The sequence below is a fragment of the Capra hircus genome, chromosome 12, assembly GCF_001704415.2.
Source record: "Capra hircus breed San Clemente chromosome 12, ASM170441v1, whole genome shotgun sequence".
Taxonomy (NCBI): domain Eukaryota; kingdom Metazoa; phylum Chordata; class Mammalia; order Artiodactyla; family Bovidae; genus Capra; species Capra hircus.
Window position 1 is genome coordinate 18,119,656 of NC_030819.1, and position 20,272 is coordinate 18,139,927.

The window sequence follows — 20,272 nt, forward strand, 5'->3', positions numbered from 1 at the left end:
CTTTGGGGTTTCTTCTCAAAGAAGATTAAACTAATATTTTTAAATCTGAGATGGTCTAAAATACCATTTTTGTTTTTCTAAAATAGAAAGCTTTTTTTTTTTAATGCAAGTAATGTTAAACATGAAACCATTTGGGGATGGGTCACAGATTCTACAAAAATATAGCTGGTTGGGAGAAAAAGCGAGATGTTATTCATCAAAATTTTGCTCAGAATATCTAAACATATCAAGATATGGTTCTTACAGATACACTGCAATAAAGAACATTGATTTCAGTTCATTTAGAAACCCAAGTGGATTGTAAATTATGTTAATGTGAAAATCTGTAGGTTAAATTTTTTTTCTGCATTGTAGGCAGATTCTTTACCATCTGAATCACAGGGAAGCCCTTTTTATATACAAAACTTGTTTAATATTGGAAAACTAGTTTGAAGGACACAATATGATAAAGGCAGGCATTAATCAACACGCCTTGACAAATTTTTTTCTATTTTTAACATGATAAAGTTATACAGTGTAGAGGTGAAAATAGCTTAAAAAAGCACTTCAGGAATCAACACTTGCGTATCAAAGACTTAATCTACCATAATAACTCAAGTATATTGTAGCTAAAACCTACGGATGGCTTTTATATGAACTGGGTTTTCTTCTGAACTGATGGAGCACACAGAACACTGAAGTGCTGGATAATTACTTTAAAGAACTTGCTCAAAACCCATTGCTTGTTGTTACCTTAGGTATTAACATCCCAATGAATGGGCTTCCCTGGTGGCTCAGAAAGTAAAGAATCCACCTACAATGCAGGAGACCTGGGTTCAGTCCCTGGATTCGGAAGACCCCCTTTGGGAAGGGATTGGCTACCAACTCCAGTATTCTTGTCTGGAGAATTCCATGGGCAGAGGAACCTGGTGAGCTATACTCCTTGGGGTCTCAGTCACACATGACTGAGTAACTAACACTTACCAAGGGGTGAATGAATGCACATGAGGAGAAACCAAAGACAGGAGCATTCCTTTTAAGACCAACACCTATATCTGTACTGTTTAGTTGTTCATATATATCAAAGGAAAAACAAATCATATTCATTTCTATCCCTAAAATCCATGGAGTTTAAGTGTTCTGAGGGACATCCTTTCAACATTTATTTTCCTATGACATCAATGATTTAGAATGTATAGTTGATTTATGATAATGTTCAATGTGGCAAAATTCACATCAATATTCCTGTTTGGTTGGATTTCACAATAAAACATGGAGAAACCCATTAATCTGACAAAATCTGCCAGGTGACTATCCTATACAGTTTAACAGTACTCATATATATTTAAGAGGATGTGAACAAGGGAATGTTCCCTTGTAAAAAATAATCCAGTCATTCTCAAAAGTATAACAAAATAATTCTTCTCGACTATCTTATTAGCAACATCATGAATTATACAACAGAAATGCTTGTTCAAACTGTATTTTTTTTTCTGATAAGAAACACTGTATTTTAAAAAGCAACCTCTATTTTAATATTTAATACCTCAGCATATCCAGATCTCCAAAAGTAGCAAGCTATTTAAGAAAGAAGTGCACTTCTTGTAATGTTAAAAGCATTTCTGGCATTTTATATTATCTGCTTTTTAATGACTGTATTTTCCTAGCATTAAAAATGAATTAATCTCTTTCTTCCTAAGTACTCTGTTGAACATGGTGAAAGAAACAGTTCAACAAGTTACTTTCCCTAGTAAAAGTCATATAGATCATTGCCTCTTTTTGCACATTTGGTTTGAAAGCAAAATATCTGAATGTGCAACCAACTCAAAGCTCATCACCTTTCATAGGGTTTTGCAGATACAAGGTTTTCTAATTTCCCATTGAATCATATTGACTCATAGGTAGAATACTGAGAAGCAGATGAAACATAATTAAGGCACTGTTTATACAGCTTCATTCAGCAGAAAAGTTGGAGTTTTACTCTACAGTCTTATAAAAATTTAGTTTAAGTAAAATAATAATTTGTAGTAGTCTATAAGAAATGCAAACAACTGCCACATTGATTTTCCAATGCTCTTAGTCGTGTCCGACTCCTTCGGAGTGGGTAGCCTTTCCCTTCTCCAGAGGATCTTCCCAACCCAGGGATTGAACCCAGGTCTCCCGCATTGCAGGTGGATTCTTTACCAGCTGAGCCACCAGGGAAGCCCAAGATTACTGGAGTGGGTAACCTATCTCTTCTCCAGGGGATCTCCCTGACCCAGAAATTGAACTGGGGTTTCCTGCACAGCAGGCGGATTCTTCACCAACTGAGCTATCAGGGAAGCCCTTTTCCAATGCTATGTTAGATTTATTAAATAAAGATGTTAATGCTTTTGTATACTGACATGTCTCAATCATCACAGTCTTTGATATAGATTAATTTAAATCACACTGGCTGCACAATAGCATCTTGATGGGAAACTGTTTAAAGAATGCAGTAAAAAATTCCAGACCAGGGTAAAAAAGAAGTATACAGCTACCACCATGCCTCTCACTGAATGCCACTGGACAGGAAAACAAAGAGCAGTTTTCCGAGAACTCAGAAAAGTAAACAGTTTCAGGCAGAGTGGAGGAGACGAAGATTCAAAATACCACCAACCCAATGGTGAGTGTGCCATTTCTGTTCCTTCTGGGATACCCTGGTCTGAAGTCAACACACTAGAAGTGGGTATCGGGAAAAGCCAGACAGAGTTCCAGGAGAAGCCCTCTAGTTTAGCCCAAGAATCTGAAAATGATACTCTAAATAGAGAGACTGCAAAAACATTCCATTTGCCCCCATCCTCCACTCTTCACCTCAGCCCACAGTAACCAGTCATGACAGCCCAGCCAGCAGCAATGGGACTTTGTAGGAGCCAAAACTCTGAGGGAGAGTAACTGTCTTACAGGAAGCCAGGACCAATCTGTGCTGGTTTCTCTCCTTCCTCTTAAAAGTGGGCCCTAATGCAGGACCAGCTGTGGAGCACATGGCAATGGAGGTAACTATAGACTCATCACTCTGGATGGAGGAAAGACAAGTGTCAGCCGACGGGAAAATTCTGGGGAAATAATGGAAAGCAGAGTTCAGGAAACTGATCTCATAAAGTTTTTTTATAAACACCTGAGCTCACCTCCAACTATGCACATGTAGATTTGATCCTATTCAGCGTGACCAAAACTTTCAGAACTGAATTAACAGATCACCACACAAGTCTCAAGCTAGCTGATAGGTGGTACACACATAGGACAGATGCAAATAATGAAATGACTTTAAAACTGAACTGATATTGGAACTCCCACAACCCACTAAAAGTAGGTTCAAAACATGTCCTAAACCTAAACCAGCTTAACATACCATGAAAAAAAAAAAAAAAAGTCAATACTTTCACGAGAATTTAAACAAGATTCAAGGCTTCATATAATACTCAAAATGTCCAGGATAGAATCCAAAATTACTCAGTACATAAAGAACAGCAAAAATCCCAACTGCACAGGAAAAATATTAAAAAGACACCATTTTATTAACATAATGATAAAGGTCAAGTCAGCAAGAAGTCATAATCATCCTGAGTATGTAACAAAAAACAGAGCTAAATAAAAGGCCCAAAACAATACTGAAAAGTGAAATAGACAAATCTACAAAAGAGAAATGGGCAAATCTACGGTGTTGATATGTTCACCACTCCTCTTTCAAAAATAGAATCTACAGAAAGTCAACAAGGATTGAGAAGAACTAGAAATCATCATCAATCAGTTGGATCTAATTGACATTTATAGGTTATTCAATCCAACAATGTTAGAATATACATTCTACTCGAATGCCCTTCAAACATTCCCCAGGATAGACGACATCCTGGGTTATAAATCAAATAATGAGAAAGCTACAGGAAATCAACCCTGAATATTCATTAGAAGGACTGATGCTGCAGTTGAAGCTCTAATACTTTGGCCACCTGATGGGAAGAGCTGACTCACTGGGAAAGATCTTGACGTTGGGAAAGAGTAAAGGCAAAAGGAAAAGGGAGTAGCAGAAGATGAGATGGCTAGATACCATCACCAACTCAGTGGACATGAATCTGAGCAACCTTCAGGAAATAAGGAAGGACAGGGAAGCCAGGTGCACTGCAGTCTATGGGGTCAAAAAGAGTCGGACACAACTTAGCAACTGAACAACAAAAAATAACAAATAATTAAAATCACATACAGTATGTTCTCAGAACATAATTGAATTAAAGTAGAAATCATTAACAGAAAATTAAGAGAAAATTCCCCTCAAACACTTGGAAGTTAACAATATACTTCTAAATAATCTGTGAGTCAAAGAGAAAAATTCCAAGGGAAATTAGAAAATATTTTAAACTAATGAAAACACAGTATGTTAAAGTTGTGAAATGTATCTAAAGTATAGGAGGTAATAAATGCTTTAATTAGAAAAAAGTCCCCAAATTCCCAATTTCAGTAATCGGAAATAAAGGCAAATAAACACAAGGCAAGAAAATAGAAGAATATAAGAGATGAAAAATAAAACAACAAGTGAATGGAATTGAAAAAAGCAAAAGAAAAGAGAATGTCAACAAAACCAAAAAATTGATTTTAAAAGGTCAATAAAATTAATAAATATCTACAGAGATATAAGAGAGAAGACACAAATTACCAATATCATCAATGAAAAAGAAAATATCACTACAGATCTTAGCGGCATTAAAAGGATAATGAGGCTATATATATATATATAACTGTGTACATTATTCTAGTGATTTAGATGAAATTGATTAAATCTTCAAAACACACAAAATTAAAAAAAACAAAAACTGACTGAAAATGAAACAGAGAGCATTCATGACTCCGTAACTATTAAAGAAATTAACTCTGGGACAAAAGTTTTGAAAAGAAATCTGCAAGTCCAGATAGTTTCACTGGCAAATTCCACCAAACATTTAAAGAAGAATAAAACCAATTTTAGAGAAAATTTGTCCAAAAATTCTCTCAGAAAGCTGGAAATAGAAGAGAACTTTCTTAGACTAATAAACGCATCTAAAAAAAACCCCTACATCTACCATCTTTATGGAAAAAGACAGAACACTGTCCTAAATAACCTTAGCCAGTGCAATAAGTGAAGGAAAATAAATAAGAAGCATATAGAATTGAAGAGGAAGAAATAAATCTGTCCTTATTTGCTATATAATTGTCTACATAGAAAACACCAAGAAAAGAACACAGAAATTTTGCTTTTTTGTTTGTTTTTTAGAATTAACAATTGTGTTTAACAAGGCCATAGCATACAATATCAACAAACAAAATTAACCATATTTTTATATCCTGGAAATGTGCAATTCAATATCTATTTTTAAGAGTATGTTTTACAATAGCTCCAAAAACTAAAATATTTAGGTATAAAATAAAACATGTACAAAATCTGCTGAGTGAGTGAGTAAGTGAAGTAGCTCAGTCGTGTCCGACTCTTTGCAACCCCTTTGACTGTAGCCTACCAGGCTCCTCTCTCCATGGGGCTCTCCAGGCAAGAATACTGGAGTGGGTTGCCATTTCCTTCTCCAGGGAATCTTCCTGACCCAGGGATCGAACCCGGGTCTTCCGCATTGCAGGCAGACGCTTTGCTGAAAATTAAAACAATTAATGAAAGAAATCACAGAAGACCAGCTAAATGGAGAGATATATCACATACACCATCAGAAAACTTCCATAGTAAAGATGTCAATTCCTTTGAATTACCAAAAGATTTAATACAATTCCCATTAAACCTCTGCAGGATTCTTTTCTCCAGCAGATACAGATAAGCCTATTTTAAAATTTACATGGAGAGACTTCCCTGGTGGTCCACTGCTAAGAGTCTCTGCTCCCACTATAGGGAGCACAGGTTCAATTTCTGATCAGAGAACTTAAGGTCCCAAATGCCATTCAGTGTGGCCAAAATAATAATAACATTTTTTTTAAATAAAATAAAATTTACATGAAAAGTCAAAGAGCCTAGAATTAGTAAAATATCTCAGAAAAGAAGAACACAGTCGGAGCAATTACATTATCCATCTTTAAGACCTACTACAAACTACAGCAATCAAAACTGTGTGGAATTGGTAGAAGGATATATACACATTAACCAACAGAACAGAACAGTGAACCCGGAAATAAACTCACCCCATGATGGCCTTTGTATTTTTTACAAAGGTACTTAAGCAATTAAAAGGAGAAAGGAGTCTTTCCAGCGAATGTTGTAAGAATACCTGAACAGTCACATGCCATAAATAAATAAATAACCTCAACACAAACTTCACACCTTAAAGTGGATCATAGATCTAAATAAAATGCAAAATGATAGAACTTCTACAACACATAGAACAAATCTTTATGACTTGGGGTTAGGAAGAGACATTAATATGATACCAACCTCATGATCTGTAAGAGAAAAAAATGGAAAACCTTTTGTTCCTTGAAAGACACTCCTTAGATAATCAAAGGACCAGGAACAGACTGGGAAATTTTTTCTAAAGTCACATATCCAACAGAAAACTTTTCTTGTTCTATATCCTGAATGTTTTAGTGATTACTCAAATCTATACAACTGAAATTCACAGACTTGTAAACCAATAAGTCAATTTCTTTAACTACATGATAAATTAAAAAATAAAGCAAAGCAAGAAAAAAAATAGAATAAAAATGAATACCAAAGTTCTAGTTACATTGTTACATTATTTGTTTTTTTAGTAAGGTCTGAGGTACAACTGCATAGTGCCCAAACCAGCCATTTTTATATTTTCTTAGATAACTTTTCAAATGATCTGAATTACCCTGGGGATTAGTCACAGAAGTAACAAGCTTTAAATGAAAAAAGAAGCCTAAGAACTCTGCCCTCTGAGAAAGCAAGAACTAAAAAAATGGTCTAATTAGTGTCATTTGCAATGAAATATTGAGGTGCTTAAATGTTAAAGTGGTTTTCCTTGACAATTTACAACAACCAAGCCAAACTCTTATTTTTATTTAATCTAATCATCCTGCCCTATCTTTGCATAGTCCAACTGCATTAATTAGAAACTGTCTCGGTTAGTTTACTTTAGATATTAATACTTCTGTTGGTTTAACTTAAAGACACTCTTCAGTTGACCTGTGTATTACGCACGGCTCCCCTCTTAAACCCGAACATCACACCTGTGGCTGTTTTTTCTGACTCCTGTGAATAAGAACAACACTCTGTATTTTTTTAAAGTACTAGTATTATGGAAAGCTAATTAAATCTTTAAAAAGAAACTTACTCCTCTCAAAATTCAGTCCCCAAGCCAGAAATGCATTTTGCTTATTACAATGAGATATACAGGCAAATTAAATCTTCAAGCTCTATGGGGATGTTTTACCTCAATGAATCTGTAATTATTTTTCATGAAAGATAATATTCCAAAGTCTCATTTAGAGCACAGGGATAAACAGATGAAATTTCTTATTTTAAAGCATAAACTTGATTAATGTAGGTGCACTAACACAAACAATATCTTAAAATTCAATAACCCAAATGCATTCAATATAGGCCAATGGCCATTAAAAATTAAGACTAATTGTCAAAGACGTTTGTCATGTATGTGGAAATACGCTTAAGAGTTTTACTTGCTATAGTCCTTCTTTAACAGTTTGGGGGCTCAACTAAACATTCAGTCTCAGAAGATAGTTATGAGCCATACCTGCTATTAATCATGCATAAGGTTATACAGTAGGAACACAGCTTGCCAGCTGGACAGCAACCATCATTCTTCTGGAGACCCTCTATAGCAAGTCACACAGTTGCTCAGGTGCAAGGAGACAGGGCTTGTATCAGTTGACATGGAAGTCACGCCTAGTGGAAATCCATATCTACTGTATCAATACCATTAGCATAGCTTCCAGGGTACTTCTCATGGGACATGTCAACTCAGACAGTAAATAATCTGCCTGCTCTGCTGGAAAACCGGATTTGATGCCTGGGTCAGGAACATCCCCTTGAGAAGGGAATGGCAAACCACTTCAGTATTCTTGCTTGGAAAATCCCGTGGTCAGAGGAGTCTGATGGGCTACAGTCCGCGAAGTTGCAAAGAGTCAGACACGACTGACTTAACATTTTCACTTTCTATCATACTCAAGGAAACCCGACATTATGGCAAGTCCATTAGGTATCTTTAATTCATGTATAATTCCTCCCAGTACATATGCTGTTTACAGTCAGGGGTCATGGTAGAAGCAATAACTGCTTAGTAATTGAGCTGGTGCACTACCTTAACAGCTTATCAGGAGATCAAAAGTAGAGAATTAACCAAAGTTCAAATTCTTAAGCAGAAAGAGAAAAGGGTTTGAGGACATTTTGATTGCGTACACAAGTATATGAGAAAGTATTCTAGACTTGGAGTTGGAAAACATGGATTGAATGCCGATGCTGCACTTGCCAGCTGTTTAACATTGGGAAAATGATTTTACTTCTTTGACTTCACTTTTGTCATCAGTAAAATGTTAATGATAATCGCTCTCCAGCATTTATTGTGAGAATGATATTATAAGGCAGATTTGGACTTACTTAGAGGATGACCCTGGAGAAGGCAATGGCACCCCACTCCAGTACTCTTGCCTGGAAAATCCCATGGATGGAGGAGCCGGGTGGGCTGCAGTCCATGGGGTCGCTGAGAGTTGGACACGACTCAGTGAGTTCACTTTCACTTTTCACTTTCATGCATTGGAGAAGGAAATGGCAACCCACTCCAGTGTTCTTGCCTGGAGAATCCCAGGGACGGTGGAGCCTGATGGGCTGCCGTCTGTGGGGTCGCACAGAGTCGGACACGACTGAAGCAACTAAGCAGCAACAGCAGCAGCAGCAGAGGGTGACCCAGCATTAGAGTTCAATTAATATTAAAAAAAAATTAAACTGATGAGACCAAAAACTTACTGTTGCCAGATTCACAGTACTACTTTATCAGCACATGAGAGTTAAAGCTCGAGTTTAACTCTACAATCGACCAATAGCTATTTTGTCCTTCTGAATCTTCATCCACTTTTCTGTATACATGCCTAATCCTCCACTAGATTATGAACTCTTTGGGAAAAAAGGACTATACCCAACTCTTTAATACTCCCCCAGAGAATCAAGCTAGATATTCAAAAAATTTGTTATTAAATAAAAAATCATACTTATCAAATACAACTAATAAAAAACCAAACTGCACAATTTAAAAAAATGCTTAAAGCTCAACATTCAGAGAACAAAGATCATGGCATCCAGTCCCATCACTTCATGGGAAATAGATGGGAAAACAGTGGAAACAGGGTCAGACTTTATTTTGGGGGGCTCCAAAATCACTGCAGATGGTGACTGCAGCCATGAAATTTTTTTTTAATTTTTATTTTTACTTTATTTTACTTTACAATACTGTATTGGTTTTGCCATACATTAACATGAATCCATCACGGGTGCACATGCGTTCCCAAACATGAACCCCCCTCCCACCTCCCTCCCCATAACATCTCTCTGGGTCATCACCGTACACCAGCCCCAAGCATGCTGTATCCTGTGTCGGACATAGACTGGCGATTCGATTCTTACATGATAGTATACATGTTACAATGCCATTCTCCCAAATCATCCCACCCTCTCCCTCTCCCTCTGAGTCCAAAAGTCTGTTATACACATCTGTGTCTTTTTTGCTATCTTGCATACAGGGTCGTCATTGCCATCTTTCTAAATTCCATATATATGGGTTAGTATGCTGTATTGGTGTTTTTCTTTCTGGCTTACTTCACTCTGTATAATCGTGCAGCCATGAAATTAAAAGACGCTTAAGGAAAGTTATGACCAACCTAGATAGTATATTCAAAAGCAGAGACATTTCTTTGCCGACTAAGGTCCGTCTAGTCCAGGCTATGGTTTTTCCTGTGGTCATGTATGGATGTGAGAGTTGGACTGTGAAGAAGGCTGAGCGCCGAAGAATTGATGCTTTTGAACTGTGGTGTTGGAGAAGACTCTGGAGAGTCCCTTGGACTGCAAGGAGATCCAACCAGTCCATTCTGAAGGAGAACAACCCTGGGATTTCTTTGGAAGGAATGATGCTAAGCTGAAGCTCCAGTACTTTGGCCACCTCATGCGAAGAGTTGACTCATTGGAAGAGACTCTGATGCTGGGAGGGATTGGGGGCAGGAGGAGAAGGGGACGACAGAGGATGAGATGGCTGGATGGCATCACCAACTCGATGGACGTGAGTCTGAGTGAACTCTGGGAGTTGGTGATGGACAGGGAGCCCTGGCGTGCTGTGATTCATGGGGTTGCAAAGAGTCAGACACTACTGAGCAACTGAACTGAACTGAACATAAGCAACATATTAATAGTTGATCTCAATCCTTAGACTCATCCACTGAGTCTCATTCCATAATTATCTTTATTGTCAAGGTCAAAGTCAGTTGCTAGAAATACAATTCTTCACAGACTGTAAACATGGTCTTTGCCCTTACATATCCCTCACATATCAGCTGAGTAAGCTGTAGAGAATGCACTTGTGGACACAGAGGGGAATAGAGTGGGATGAATTGAGAAAGTAGCACTGAGATATGTTCATTAACATGTGTAAAACTGATGTGTGTGGCTCAGCTGCTCAGTCATGTCTGACTCTTTGCAACTCCATGGGCTGTAGCCAGTCATGCTCCTCTGCCTGTGGAATTTCCCAGGGAAGAATACTGGAGTAGGTTGCCATTTCCTACTCCAGGGAATCTTCCCAATCCCGGGATGGGAAGTGCTGTACCCTAGTGGGAAGCTGCTGTACAACATAGGGAGCTCAGTCTGGTGCTCTGTGATGACCTACAGGGATGTGGGAAACTATGGGAGGGAGTTTCAGGAGGGAAGGGATATACCTGTACTTGCAGCTGATTCACACTGTTGTACAGCAGAAACTAATACAATATTGTAAAGCAATTATCCTCCAATTAAAACTAAAAAAATGTAAGTAAACATTCCAAAAAATAACTCCCTATTGCATTACCTTTGTGGTGGAAAGAAAAGACTAAGGCAGAAAATAGAACAAAAAAGCATTTTATACGAGGTCAACAGGGATGGTGACACTTAAGCAGACATGTGAAGAATGGGAAAGAAAAGAAGTAAACACAGAAGCCTTGAGTTAGCAAACAAAAATCTCAGATGTCTGAGGATTGCTAGAAGACTATCTTTGGATGATGGTCTCTCAGCCTATTAGAGCAAAAGGGGAAAAAAAAGAAAAAAGGGTAGCAGTTTACTTACAAGGCGACATTATTTCAAGAGTTGTTCCACAGTCTGGTTCAGGTTAATTAGAGTTGTTATCATTCAGGTCCTAACATGGTCTCTATTTCAATTGACAAAGCTCAACATTGGTATGGAGAAGCATGCCAAAAATTGCTAATGAGACATTTACAATGAATGCAGATAAAAGACTGTCAAAAACCAAATCATAACACACAAACATTGCAGCGATCTGAGCTGCACCAGAACCCTTTAATGTTAAGCAGATCTGGTAACTGGATCACCCTAGCAAGGGTACTTTACATTCAAATTGAATCTAGAACCAATATCCAGCTCCTGCCAGATTTAATTAACCCATCTGCCCATCTGGTCTTCTCGTTTACTAGATGAAATGTGGTAGCCATTTCAGCGAACTTCTATTAAACAGATCTCTACAGACATTATTTCTTTTTCCCTCTCAAATAAGTTCCAGGGCAGGGGTCTGATGCTGTGGCTACCTAATGAAACATTTCAAGTAGGAGATAATCAGGGATTTGTCTAAAATAATAATAGATTATAAGAATGCAATTTAATTTCTAATCTGAAAGGTGCCCCCGAATGTGATGGCCAGAGTGATTTATGCAACCTAATATTTGGGTTGAAGCACAGTGTATTTTCCATAAGCTTCTGAAATAGAAGCACAATTTATTCTACTTCAGAAAAAAAATTGCCCTAATTCTTCAATAAAATGATTTATACACAAACCGTCGTATGTCAGGAAGGCTTTAGAAATGTGTTTAGCAATATTTTGAAACCTTAGGAGGCAAATAGGAAAGTAGAGCAGAAACAGGGCAGAGGGCAGGGAGAAGGGAAGGAGAAGTCAGGAGTGAAATCCAGGCACCGTCAGGACCCATGAATTCTGCTTTGTGGCATCTTATTCTTTGAATCTTTTCTTCTCATACACAGTAGGCTTGGTGATGTTCCGTTTGCACCCAGGAGAGTTAACGAAGTTAGGTGACCTCTTTACTGTAATGTTTATACAAGAAGTTCTGCTCTTTCAGGTTTTGTATTCAGCATTTCTTTATTATCCGTTAGTTTTTCAATCTTTATAAAATTTAAGTGGAGAGAGATCTTTGTCGTTAGTCTTTACAGAACTTAGAATCCAGTGGCACCCTTGAGTTTCTTAGCTTTTTCATCTCTAAGGTTAAATTCTTAAAATGGAAAAGAATGACCGCCTCTTGAAAATATAATTGTAAAAACTGCCATCCAATCCTACCGAAATATGACAGTAGAGGAAAATAGATCAAAAGTCTTATCTATACCAATGGCCTCTTTAGGTCAATGAGATGTCAGTGTTTAAAAGTGAAGTGTCAGTAGAAAATTTGCATTTTTTTCTCATAATTTTCTGTGATAGGTTGGCAATGCTGATTAGAGTCTGTCACTTCGAGGCATCTGAACTTCATCATTCCCCGTCTGCTTTCTATATGCTCCATGAGTTCTGAAGGATATTTTCAAGGATGATGAGGGATGGAATCGCTCTTAAAGTATATTTTGAATCTCATCCAAAAGAGATGACACAATAAATCTTCAAACTATTTTTGACCATATGTCACAACTCTTGAAGGCAAATGAAGGCTCTCACAGCTTGAAAGGATTGCTTAACACTGACAGCTGTTAAGGCATTTATCCTGAGTTTTCTTCTTTCCTTCCATCGAGATTACATAAGATGGCATGGCTTGCGGGTTGGATTATATGTAATGTGCTTGATGTATGGTGTGACGTCACATGCATTTCCTACATTCCTTCTTGTTTATCCATCTCAGTTCACCTACAAACATCTATACCCAAATGAGTGCCCCAGGCTTGGGAATGTACAGATGAGATCATGTAGAGTTGGAAAACGTGAAAGAGAAGATAAAACAGGCCATGAAAAGTATGATATAAGGTTACTTTAAAAAAAAAAAAATCATTATTGTATCAGAGCTGAGCAAGTTGGCTCAGGAACATTTAGACCAGCAATAAAGAGACCTAGATTTTAAACAAGTGTGATTTAAGGCAGATCACCAAACCCCTCTAGGCCTCAGTGACTTCGGATATGAAATGTATGGCTTAAATTATTCTATCTTTGAGATTTCCCCATAGTTTTCAAATTTTCATATATAATTTTAAAAGACAATGTAGACAATCTATTATGTGGCATAGTTAAACAGCTTAGCAGTGTGTAGGTAAGCTTTTGGAAACCAGTGACTTTTATTATATTTTATTTATTTTTGGCTGTGCTAGGTCTTTGTTGCTGGTCCTAGGCTCTCTCTAGTTGCAGTGAGCAGGCTTCTCAATGTGACGGCTTCTCCTCTCTGGCTACAGAGCATGTACTCTAGAGTGCAAGGGCTCCACAGGCTTAGTTGCCTCACAGCAAGTGGGATTTTAGTTCCTGGATCAGGAATGAACCTGTGCCTCTGCACTGGCAGGCAGATTCTTAACCAATGGACCACCAGGGAAGGCCTAGAAACAGTGAATTTTAAAGCCGTCATAAAAGGATCAAATTCCTTCACAAGCTTAATAAATGCATTTGTAATAAAAGGAGGAAATATTTTTTGCACCTAAAAGTTCAGAAGAAAAACTTTTATTTTCTAGAAGTACATTTTTAAAATTATTTTAATCGGAGGATAATTGCTTTGCAATATTGTGCTGGTTTCTGCCATACAGCAACATGAATCAGCCATTGGTATACACATGTCCCCTTCCCTCTTGAACCTCCTTCTCACCTCCCACCCCATCCCACTCCTCTAGCTTGTTACAGGGCACCACTTTGAGCTCCTGAGTCACACAGCAAATTCCCACTGGCTAGTATCTAGCTGCTATAAGATATTTTAAATTTAACTTTTTAAACTTTTTTTTTCTGATTCTTAAACTTCAGAGAAAGAGCAATGGAAATTTTTAGAAGGAAATGTAAATAATTCTTGAAGATGTTCAGTAGGCAAACTATCACTGAATATAATTTGAGCAAAGTGTATAGCTCTTTCCTCAGTAAGCAAAGCTTTAAAAAAGATATCACAGATGTATTATATGGTTCAACAGCAGCAGAGTAAAGCTGGCTTGCAATGAGCTTCCCAGGGCATATGTACAAGACTCAAAGTCCAGTTTCCAAGGGTAACTGGTGACAATTGGTATCACTTCTTCAGACATAAAACACATCAGCTCCTGATATTTTTCAAAGTTTTACCAAGGATCAAGGACAGACATGGATGTAAGCAAAATAAAAAGCTTGACTATTTTAAGACTAAGAAAGGGAAGCTTTTGTCTAATAAACAAGCTTCACTTAATCTGGCTTCAGGCTAAACATTGGTTTCTAAATGCTAGCCTTTTGTCTGCCTGCATAGGAGAAAGAGAGTTTGACAATTACCCGCTCTCTGGCAGGACTCTGAAGATTACAGTCCAAGTACATTAAGGGTGGGGCCTAGAAATCCATGTTCTGAAAAGCCTTTCTAGATGATGGCCGGCAAACAGTCAGGTTTGGAAAATGAAGATGCTGAGTTGGTTATGCTCACATCTGAGTTGCATTTCCTTAGTGGCAGAGCTAGAGCTAGAATTGAGTTCCTACAAGTTATTAAGCTGTAACCAACTATGTGGGTATAGTAAAAATAAAACCTAACTTACTAGTATTATATCTTTCAGATAAGAGATATTTGAAGACCACACACACACAAAAAAATCCTTTGAATTTGTCACTGCCAGATTCCTTCAGAAAGTGTTTACTATCTACTCCTTAATTCATGCTAGATTAAGTTTTAAGGATAATGGGGGAAGGGAGGGAGGTGGAATTGAACAACTGACGGAGAACTCATTGTATAAAATGGTCCATATGAATCATATATTCATGTACATGTTATAATAAAGCCAGTATAAATGGGTTGGTGTGCAAGATACACATAAAATATTTTTAAACCATGTTACTCAAATCTGAGTTTACATAAGGGATAGCACACTAATGATGAATTGCTAAAGAAAGGAGCATATCACAAGAAGAGAGAAATATTAATTATTCTGTTTATCTGATCAACATAAAAACATGATTGATGTGATTTTGCTCCAAATTGTGGAGGATTTGGGCCATATTCTTTCAAAGGAATGGCATTATTTTTTACTGCTAGATAATTATATTTTTCATTATATTTTTAAAATAAATCAAGAGTTTCCCTTTTCATAGATGAAAATGAATACTCTTCTTAATATTTACATATATTAATGCTGTACTATAGCACTTGGTCATGGGGATAAGTTGGTGGCTTTTACATAATTATCATTATCATTAAATATAATAGTAAATGCAATGCTCTGTATTAAGTAAATGTGTTTGTGTAATTTTTAACTTAACTGTTATATAAAATTAACAGAAAAGCATATGAATTGAAACTTTTAACTTAAGACATTATGGCCAAAGGCTCTCTATTTCGAAGCTATCAAATATAAAAACTGATAATACTGCCAGAGTTTTTCCTAAGGTTGAAGAACCAGCAGTAATTAAGTAACATTTATCCAGTCAAAAAACAGAGACACAAAATGCAGTATGACATCAACTTGGCTGCCACAGTCTCTCTCTCAAGGTCAGGAAATCCATCACAGTGACAACAGTTCATAGCTAGAAACTGGGCAGAACAATACTAAAGAGTAAGAAGCAAAGACAGCATTTTGTAAAGAAGCCAAGTAGACTTGCCATGTAAGACAGGTGCCACCAGCGACTCCCTGAAGTTATTCTAACCCTGATGTGGAGACGAAAGACGATGAAGCAGGTAATGGTGAACACACATCAGAAGCCAAAGAACAGAGTCAGTCTTGAGGTTTCCTTGAATCCTGAATAAATATCACTGATGTAGAAAATCTGTGTGGTTTACGTCTCCCGAGCCATAGTCTTGGTCATGTAAGCCCAAATTCAGATATCACATAGTACAACTGCATGGAATACCGTTTACCTGGAATACAGTGTGACTGTATCCTGATAGACTGAAAAAACTAACAACACTAATTTTATCATTAAAAAGATTGTGCCTTAACTGTGTCAGGATATCTTAAGGTAATAACAAAGACAGACCTAAATGAAGAATTAGGAGAAAACAGAGTACATACAAAATCTCAAAAAACCACATTGTACATTTATTTTATGTTAAAAGTAACACAAACTGACAATGACAGCTTAGAGAACCCAAGGATCAGTAATTCCCCTCAACTCATCTGTGTAAACAAGCAGTAGTACATGGAGACCCTTGGGTTGGACTGCAATGACAACTCTATTTTTTATAGTCAGTTGTTTTCACTTGAGCAGTCAATAAATCTTGTCATAATTGTTTCAGTTACAATCCAGTATTAGGGAAAGAAGTAAGCCAAATAATTTTTGTTTTGTTTTTTATAACTAAACACCAAGTAATACTCCTTTTTCTTTCAGAAGATCATTTATATCAAGTATTTCCCTAAAATACATATGAAAAACTTTGCTTGAAATTATCAATAAAATCCACCACTTACACTAACTTAGAAAAGGATCATTTTACTTAATGGTTTCAGCCCAAATTCATTTACCCCAAATTACCCTACAAATATAGTGACAGCAAGTGTCAAGTCATGGACCCTTTGGAATAACTCCACTGTGACTAGATGGCATATATTTTTAGACATAAAATGTGTTGTTTCTTGAGAATAAGACAAATGAACATAATTTTATAATAAATAGTATGTTGTCGTAAGAGACTTCAGGAGAAATGTATGTGCTGTGGAATCCAGGAAGAAAAATAAGTTGTTTTGAAAATATTATAAATGTTTACACTGTAAGCCTCTAGTTCCACATTAACCAAACCGTTGCTGTTGTAGTTTAGTCACTAAGTCATATCTGACTCTTGCAACCCCATGGACTGTAGCCCACCAGGCTCCTCCATCCATGGGATTTCCCAGGCAAGAATACTGGAGTGGGTTGCCATTTCCTTTTCCAGGGGGTCTTCCCAACCCAGGGATCAAACCTGTGTCTCTTATATCTCCTGCATTGGCAGGTGGATAGCGCCACCCAGTAAGCTGAAATATAAAAGATAAAGAAAAAAAAAAATAAAGAAAATGTTCACGTTTTCTGGGAGGCCATTTCCACGCTTACATGGTCCTATCCCTCTGTCTCTTAATTATGAATGCTGAAGCTTTTAGCTTCAGAGGATCCTATAGGTTTGCTATGAATGATTAAGGGCTCATAAAGTTTTTACTAGCACATTAATCTCCAGATGCAGAGAAAAATCAAGAAACTTGTTAAAATTCTCTACTCCTCACACAAGGTTGCCACAGGAAACACAGTAAATAGAATAGCCGTGGGTCCTCAAGACGGCACCTAAACACATCAACTTCAAAGGAAGGCTATCTAGACAAAAACCCGGATCTTACTTTCAGTGAATTGGCCAAAAAAATAAAGAGAACTTTATGTTACATGGTTCTTTTCTTTCTGAAATGCAACCCTCTGCGAGGAACAAGTTCATGATGCAGAACTGAGAGACACGGAAGATGCTTGATACTTGAGAAGGTGTCCCTAGTCCCTTGCAGAGAGCATCAGGTCACCCAGGGAGATGACTGGCACACAAAGAGGACAAGTGTAGAAAGAGACACAAGGGAATGTGCCAGTTAGGCCAGTGACTAGCTCCTCTCCCAGGCTCCACCTCACAGCCCCGAGTCAACCACCCGACAACTCTTTTCTCTTAGAAGCCCCGCTTCCCATGGAATTTTTGCCTCCTTATTTGCCTTTCCTGGCTCCCTTTCGAGTCTACCTTTTAAGGAGAGATTTCTCCAAGACATAATCTTTAGCCCTCTGTTCTTCTCTGTATACACTTTCTCCCTTGAGGAGACAGGCAAGTGGCTTTGAAAAAAATATCACAGGCTTTACACCCAGACTACTTACGCAGATGGGCTAACTAGTCAACAAATCAACTCCCATGAATTTTGTCTCCCTCATTTGGAAATAATCATACTTTGAAGGCGGTTCTGAGATGTAAGTCAGTTTTAACTATAACACATGCAAATCGCACAGTACATAGAAGGCACTCCCTGAAGTCTAATGACTGATTCTTGAAGCTCTCACTCAATATCTTGATTTCAATTTTCTGTCATATCGTAAATCTGGGAAGACCGTGAAAAGCACACTTGGAGCGGAAAGCAATGGTCAAACATGAGAGCATGTCGTATGAGAGTGGAGAGAGAGGAAGGAGAACTGTGTAGATTTTAGGACCAGAGACTACAATTTACGAATGACCTAGGTCCCTGACATCAGCATTATTTAATAATTCTCAGAAACCAAGCAATATCTGAGGCTGGAGTGTCCAGGAAATGGCTTTCTCTTGTTGCCTTGGATACTTATACACAGAGTTTAAGGATGAATTTATTCAGGCCATGCCAATAGAGTTTACTATTTAGGATTCACATATCAAAACAACCATGATACACATGGGGACATAAAATAAGCACATAAAACTAACATTTAGAAATATATCCCATGCTGGTGAAAGGTTGGCACATTATGGGGATTAGGGAAATTAACAAGGAGCTTCAGTTCATTTCAGTTCAGTCACTCAGTCGTGTCCGACTCTCTGCTACCCCATGAACTGCAGCACGCCAGGCCTCCCTGTCCATCACCAACTCCTGGAGTTCACTCAAAGTCACATCCATCGAGTCGGTGATGCCATCCAGCCATCTCATCCTCTGTCATCCCCTTTGCCTCCTGCCCCCAATCCCTCCCAGCAGCAGAGTCTTTTCCAATGAGTCAACTCTTTGCATGAGGTGGCCAAAGTACTGGAGTTTCAGCTTTAGCATCATTCCTTCCAAAGAAATCCCAGGCCTGATCTCCTTCAGAATGGACTGGTTGGATCTCCTTGCAGTCCAAGGGACTCTCAAGAGTCTTTTCCAACACCACAGTTCAAAAGCATCAGTTCTTCGGGGCTCAGAACAAGGGGCTTAGATGGGAAGAATACTGAAGTAGGTGGCCATTTCCTTCCCCAGGGGATCTTTTCAACCCAGGGATCACACCTGAGCAATCTGCACTGATAGGTGAATTCTTTACCACTGGAAATCTCAGACGGCTTAGCAACTAAACAATAACAAACAACAAAAATAAACAATAGATAAACAAACATACCTTTCCCAGGTGACTCAATAGCAAAGAATCAGCCTGCTAACATAGGAGATGCTGGTTCGATCCCTGGGTCGTGAAAATTCCCTGGAGAAAGAAATGGCAACCCACTCCAGTATTCTTGCTTGTAAAATTCCATGAAGAGGAGCATGGGGAGCTGAAGTCCATGGGGTCACAAAGAGTCTGATATGACTGAGCACGTAAGCACACACGCATAAATGGCAAGGGTGTGGGAGGAAAACCGAAGTTAGCTCATCTGTATGAATGGTTTTCAATATTTACTTTAATCCATGTTCTTTTTGCGGAGAAGGCAATGGCACCCCACTCCAGTACTCTTGCCTGGATAATCCCAGGGACGGGGGAGCCTGGTGGGCTGCCGACCATGGGGTCGCACAGAGTCGGACACGACTGAAGCGACTTAGCAGCAGCAGCAGCAGCATGTTCTTTTTGAAGACCTATAAATATGTCTTAGTTGCTCTGATGTTACCTGGAATTTCAATATAAAGTAGTAAGACTAAAAGAATCAAAACAATGGAACAAAGATCTGTTACACGTCTATTACAGAAGTAGAGGAAAAAATTTCTTCTAAAAGGGTTTGTAAAACTTTCACTTGAGACTATTTCATGGTCGGTAATCTCAACAGCCATAGACACCTTAGAATTATGTCACACGTATAAATATGACAGCTGCTGCTAAGTTGCCTCAGTCGTGTCCGACTCTGTGCGATTCTATTGACAGCAGCCCACCAGGCTCCCCCGTCCCTGGGATTCTCCAGGCAAGAACACTGGAGTGGGTTGCCATTTCCTTCTCCAATGCATGAAAGTGAAAAGTGAAAGTGAAGTCGCTCAGTTATGTCTGACCCTTCACAACCCCATGGACTGCAGCTTACCAGGCTCCTCTGCCCATGGGATTTTACAGGCAAGAGC

General features: G+C 38.1%; 1 protein-coding gene across 1 annotated transcript in view; it reads right to left on the minus strand.

The window, feature by feature from the left end:
- The window catches only part of GPC6 (glypican 6), a 1,225,779-nt gene that overhangs the window by 984,207 nt on the left and 221,300 nt on the right, over nucleotides 1–20,272 (minus strand). The gene's annotated exons all lie outside the window — the stretch shown is intronic.